The following is a 6,371-nucleotide window of genomic DNA, read 5'->3' on the forward strand; positions in this document are numbered from 1 at the left end:
TAAGGCAAGAGAAATACTGGAGTGGAAGGACAAGGCAACCTAAAACTCTTCTTTGAACCTGAAAATGCAACATATTCTCCTAAACCCAAACCCTGTTTTAAAATTTTTAACAAATTTTATTGCTTTAATAAGATTGTTTCTTCTTTCTCACCACCTGACTCTCATTCTTTCTCACTCCAGGCTCTCATTTAAGGAGTTGACTGGAGAATTCTTGGGAGAAAAAAGAATTTGAGTGTTCATTTTGTGCATTTCCCTGATTCTGGGCAGGAGCCCATCTGAGGCATTCCAAACCCAAGTGAGACAGCCATGTGAATGACCAGAGAGACGGCACCTTCCCAACTCCTCCAGTCACCCTCTAATCTCAGAAAATTCTCTCCAATGTTCAATCTCAAGATGTTTTCCCTCAATATTGGCCTCTTCTTATCACTCATTATAATTGTGGGTGAGGTATACAAACCCTCAAAAGCTGAAGAAAAGGGGTGCCTGGGTGGCTCAGTGGGTTAAAGCCTCTGCCTTCGGCTCAGGTCATGATCCCCGGGTCCGGGGATGGAGCCCTGCATCAAGCTCTCTGCTCAGCAGAGAGCCTACTTCCTCCTCTCTCTCTGTCTGCTTCTCGGCCTACTTGTGATCTCCATCTGCCAAATAAATAAATAAAATCTCTGGAAAAAAAAAAAGTTGAAGAAAATTCTCAATGCCCACCTGGTAAAATTGTTGCATTGCCTATTACCCCAAGTCTCCAGAATTATAGGTCTCATGTATTTTGTTATTAACCCATTAGAAATCATCAAAAGATCCCTTACAAAGCATTGATTTGGTCGCTACTGGGGTATAACCCCTTACCCAGTCATCTGGTCTCTCCTTAAAGCTTTTGAAAGATGAAAATATCTTTGAAAGTAAAAATATCATGAAAATATCCTAATTCCCATGACAATTAAGAACTCCTATTTCAATCCCTCCAACCCCCATAGGCTCCTCAATTAGCATCACCAAATTATCACTCATTTGATTAAGGGACAGTACAACCCTGAGGCGGGGCATGACTAACATGACCTCCCCAGTCCCTTTCAGTCCATCACATGAAGTAGGGGAAATAAAATTGGCAGCACTCCCAACCCACGCAGAGCTCGCCCCAGGGGAGCCCCTGAGGACCAGGCAGACTCCAGCGTGGGCACAGCAGGCATTTTCCCAAAGTGGGCAGAGCGCCAAACCCTGGCATAGTGACTGGTGTGGGAGGCCTAGAGACAGGAGGGGAGCCAGGGCCCACATTTCTCCCTCTTCCCCAAATTAAATTTCCCCAGTGTAGATCCCTCCTTGAAAGAGCATACAAATCACTTGGGAGCTTATTAAAAATGCAGATTCTGATTCAGTACGTCTGGATTGGGGCCTACGATTCTGCATTTTTAACAAACTCTCAGTAATACTCATACTGGTGGTCCACAGACCATACTGTGAAAAGCAAAGCTCTAGATGACTGTAGTAGTTTCTACAACTGTCTCCCAAGAAGTCTGTCTATCCATATCCTTCTCTCTGTCTATCCACCAGATGGCAAAGAGAATCGTATCTCATTCCTTCCTAATTCAGAAATCTCCCTCCATGGCACAATATACAATACAAACTTGGCTCATAAGTTCCCTTCAAATGTGAAAAAACACATCCCTCACAACAGTCTCATCCTTTCATGACTCTTTAACGTCCATGCAGCCTAGAATTACTGTCCCATTTCTTTTGTAACTCACCTATCCCTCTCTTATTTCCCAAATTGCTCCATAGGCATCTTCCTCCAGGAAGTGTCTCTTGACCAATACTTCTCTCTCAGTTTTTTTTTTTTAAGATTTTATTTATTTATTTGACAGAGAGAAAGATCACAAGTAGGCAGAGAGGCAGGCAGAGAGAGTGGGAAGCAGGCTCCCTGCTGAGCAGAGAGCCTGATGCGGGGCTCGATCCCAGGACCCTGAGAGATCATGACCTGAGCCGAAGGCAGAGGCTTGACCCACTGAGCCACCCAGGCCCCCTCTCTCTCAGTTTCTACTCAGACCTTCCCTTCCAAAGGAATGAGGCCTCCATCCCTATCCAGTTCCTAATCCTTCTTATTTCAGTCCATTTTTCCCCCATTTGGAGTGTAAAATCTCTCTCTCCAAAGAATCTTAGATACTCTCACAAGGTTTTTGCACTGGTCTCTCAAAACAGCATCTAAAGGAATTGGTAAATATACAGGCAATCCTAGCAGGCTCCCCTGGAGTCACCTGCTCCCTATTGGGAATATGAGAAATTCTGCAAATAAGAAGTAGCTTCCTATCTCTCCCTCCCAGGGCAGGCCCCATACATAAATACAATAGAAAAACACTGGCCTGTCTATGCCACAGCACATAACTCTGCTTCAAGAAAGATGCCTGTTGTGCCCACGCTGGAGCCAGTCTAGACTTCAAGGATTCAGTGGAGTCAGGTAGAATGGGTTGGGCCTTCTATCAATTTTGCTACTTCCTCCCCCTCCCCCAAATCCCATGGGAATTGTTGGAAAGGGACCAGAGGAGGTCCTTTCAGGCATTCTCCTGCCCCAGGGCTGTATTTTCCCTGCTGCTCTTTGAATGAACAGCACTGTTCTTCCTGCTGGGTCTAGAAGAAGGAGAGTTCCTCCCCCTTGCCCTGAGCAAGATTCCACTGTGATGGAACAGACAGGACAGGACAATCACCAGAACTCAGGCATAGCCAAACAAGGGCAAAATTAGAAGTGCCTGGTACAGTTCTAGATGCTGGGCATAGATCTAGATACAATTCTTGGTATAGTTCTGGTTGGACAGAAATGTCATTTGGCAAGGAGACTTTCCTAGAAGATAGTTTGAAAGGAATAGCACAGTACTAGCCTGAAAGGAAGGAGAATTTTCTGTACCAAAGGCATGTGTAAGGTTCAATTCAATTTAATATGAATTTATTGAATGCTCTTTTTGTGCCTGGCACCGCAGGTATATGTTCTGGAGGCGTGAACAAGATACACTCCTTAACCTATGATCTACAATCTAGGGAACAAAATAAATAAAGATAACTGTAGTGTTTTATTTTTTTCATTTTGGCTTTAGTGAGGGAGCATAATTGACATATAAAATTATAAGATATTTAGAATTATAAGATATTTAAAATCATAAGATATTATAAGATATTTAAAATTATAAGATGTTAAAATAGACATATAAAATTATAAAATAAAGGTACGTTGTGGTGATTTCATATATACACACACTGTGAAATGATTCACTATGATTTCCCCACTGTGAAAGGATTAACAATGGTATTTTAACCTGATTGTTCCATTAAATGAGGGTGAGTGTCAAAGGGTTATCTTTACATGAGGACAGGCTTTCAGATGGAGCTTCAGTTTTCAAAGTGTGGTCCCTGGACCAGCAGCATCAGCATCAGCTGGGAACTTGTTAGAAGTTCCTGGACCCCACCTAGACCAACTGAATTCCAAACGCTGAAGCGGGGACCAGCAAGCTGTTTTCACAAGCCCTCCAGGTGAGGTGACACCCCATGAAGTTTGAGCACCAGTGAGCAGTACTATTCCTGGCTGCTCTCAAGCCCCACTCTCCCACTGTGACTTTGATCAGTGAACTGGAGAGACAGCTCTGAGCATGCCCAGTTCAGCCTCTTCCAGTTTTTTGTTGGTTTCTGTTTTTTATCCAAAACCAACCTGCCCACAGGACACATGCATTCAACCTGCTCACACGTGAAAAAATCTAATAAAAGCAGGCTCTCTCCTGTGGTAAGAGGAAGGGGCTGCTCTCCTTGTGATGAGGAGTATGTCTTTCTAATTTAGTGACACAGTATTCGCCAGCCAACTGGGCTGCAGCTCTAAAGCGGATGGTTTAACCATATGTCTGTATGTCTTGATTATCAGTTGGTTCCAAACATAGGAGGGAAATGCGATGTCATTTATTGTATCGCTACAGCTCCAACAATGGGTTACAGAGAAAAGTGGGCAGAATACAGATTCAGATTTCATGCAGTAGGGAGACCCAGTTAAGAGAATAACAGGACAAAAAAAAAAAAAGAAATTCTTATTTTTTTTTAACTAAACAACTTGAGAAATAATCTGTTCTGACCGCTCGTGTTACAGATAAATAAGCAGAGCGCTAAAGGAACTGAGTGGCTTGCTCAAAGTCACATTACTAGTTAGTGGTAGAAACAAGACTTACACCCGGGACACCTGGCTCTCAGCTCTGCACTTTCTAAGCAGCTGGACTAAAGCAGACAGTGGTAGAGAAAGTTTCCAAGTCCAGGAATACAGATATCACCAAGTAGGAGAACCAACCCCAGGGATTTTCAGCATGGGTGGTGGGTTCAAAGCCAAAGTGCTTTGTGCTCCTGGGGAAACTCTGGCTCCAATCCAACTATGCATGTTCTGTTGCCCCCTCACACTGCTGAGCCTCAGTGAGCTCTGAACCCTGCCTAGTTTTCCTATCCTTTTCCTAGTGTTGTTCTCTCTGCCTACAATCTCTCTTTGCCACTCAAATATCATTCCTCTACAAAGTTTTTTCTGGTTTCACCACCCAACCCTCACCACTGTGCCAGCCACAAATGATCATCCTCCGATCTGAATTTCCTAGACACTTTCTTTGGATATTTCTTATGACACTTTTGACCTTGCGTGGCAGCTATGCTTTACCCACTGTAGTGGAATATAAGCTCCTAGGGCTGCCTGACTGGCTATGTTGGTAGAGCATGTGACTTTTGATCTTGTGAGTTCAAGCTCCACATTGGGTATAAAGATTACTTAAAAATAAAACTTCTATTAAAAAAAAATAGGGGGTGCCTGGGTGGCTCAGTGGGTTAAGGCCTCTGCCTTTGGCTCAGGTCATGATCTCAGGGTCCTGGGATGAGCCCCACTTCCGGCTTTCTGCTCAGCGGGAAGCCTGCTTCCCCCTCTCTCTCTGCCTACTTGTGATCTCTGTCTGTCAAATAAATAAATAAAAATTTTTTAAAAACTAATATAAACTCCTTTAAAAAATAAATAAAAACAAACTATAAGTTCCTTAAGGGCAGGGACTATATTCCAGCTTTTTTTTTGTCTGTTTCTAGTACATTTTTTAATGAAGTATAATTAACATACAGTGTTATCATATTTGTTTCAGGTGTACAACATAATGATTCAACAATTCTACAGTACTCAGTGTTCATCAAGATCAGTGCACTCGGGTGCCTGGGTGGCTCAATGGGTTAAAGCCTCTGCCTTCGGCTCAGGTCATGATCCCAGGGTCCTGGGATCGAGCCCCGCATCGGGCTGTCTGCTCCGCGGAGAGCCTGCTTCCTCCTCTCTCTCTCTCTGGTGCCTCTCTGCCTACTTGTGATCTCTCTCTGTCAAATAAATAAATAAAATCTTAAAAAAAAAAAAAAAAGATCAGTGCACTCTTAATTCCCTTTATCTATTTCACCCTTCCTCCCACCCACCTTACCTTTAGTAACCACCAGTTTGTTCCTTCTGTTCAAGAGTCTAGGAAGAGTTTTTTTTTTTTTCTCTTATTTTATTTTATTTTTTCTATTTCATTTGTTCTATTTCTCAAATTCCACACATGAGTAGAAATCATATGGTATTTGTCTTTCTCTGATTGACTTATGTCACTTAGCATTATACCCTATAAGTCCACCCATGTTGTTACAAGTGGCAAGTTTTCATTCTTTTTTAAGGCTGAGTCATATTTCACTTTGTATATGTACCACATCTTCTTCATCCATTCGTCTATTGATGGACACTTGGGTTGCTTCCATACCCCGGCTATTGCCAATAATGCTGCAATAAACATAGGGTTGCATACATCCTTTCAAGTTAGTGAAAATGAAAACCTTTTACATGGCAAAGGAAACCATGAACAGAACGAAAAGGCAACCCACTGAATGGGAGAATGATATATCCAATAAGGGGTTAATGTCCAATGTCCAAATACATGAAGAATTTATACAACTCAACACCAAAAAACACACAATCCAATTTAAAAATGGGCAGAGGACCTGAAAAGACATTTCTCCAAAGAAGAGATACAGATAGCAAATAGAAACATGAAAGATATTCAGCATCATTCATCATCAGGGAAATACAATTTAAAACTAAAACGACTTAGCACTTTATACCTGTCAGAATGGCTAAAATCAAAAAGACAAGAAATAACAAGTATTGGTGAGGATGAGAAGAAAAAGGAACCATCATACAATGTTGGTGGCTGTGGGTACAACAACTATAGAGCTAGTATGGAGGTTCCTCAAAAAATTAAAAATAGAATTACCATAGATCCAGTAATTCCACTAGTGGGCATTTACCCAAACAAAACAAAAACAAAAACACTCTTTCTAGTTTCTTTTAATAATAATTTTTGAGGGGCACCTGT

The sequence above is a fragment of the Mustela lutreola genome, chromosome 8 (assembly GCF_030435805.1).
Source record: "Mustela lutreola isolate mMusLut2 chromosome 8, mMusLut2.pri, whole genome shotgun sequence".
NCBI classification, from domain to species: Eukaryota; Metazoa; Chordata; class Mammalia; order Carnivora; family Mustelidae; genus Mustela; species Mustela lutreola.